The sequence below is a fragment of the Oncorhynchus keta genome, chromosome 22, assembly GCF_023373465.1.
Source record: "Oncorhynchus keta strain PuntledgeMale-10-30-2019 chromosome 22, Oket_V2, whole genome shotgun sequence".
Taxonomy (NCBI): Eukaryota; Metazoa; Chordata; class Actinopteri; order Salmoniformes; family Salmonidae; genus Oncorhynchus; species Oncorhynchus keta.
In genome coordinates this window covers 57,415,057-57,415,363 of record NC_068442.1, presented here as the reverse complement: position 1 = coordinate 57,415,363, position 307 = coordinate 57,415,057, and positions in this window count along the sequence as shown.

Genomic DNA, 307 nt, shown 5'->3' with positions numbered 1-307 from the left:
GATTTGCTTATATGAACTCTAACTCAGGAACATCGTTGAAATTGTTGCATGTTGCGGTTATATTTTTGTTCAGTATATACAGTATCACTGTTTTTTTTAAGGCGATTTCTAATCTCTTGAATTAAGTTTTTGTTTTTCCTATTCAACATTTGGAACCACTTTAACCAGTATGTTGTTGAAATGTATGTTGTTGAAATGTCTATGTTTAAAAATGAAGGTTCAGGTTAATGTTAGGATTAGGTTTAAAGAAGATTTTAAGAAGAGGGAAATGGGCGGGGTTTATGACTTTGTGACTGTGGTAACTAGG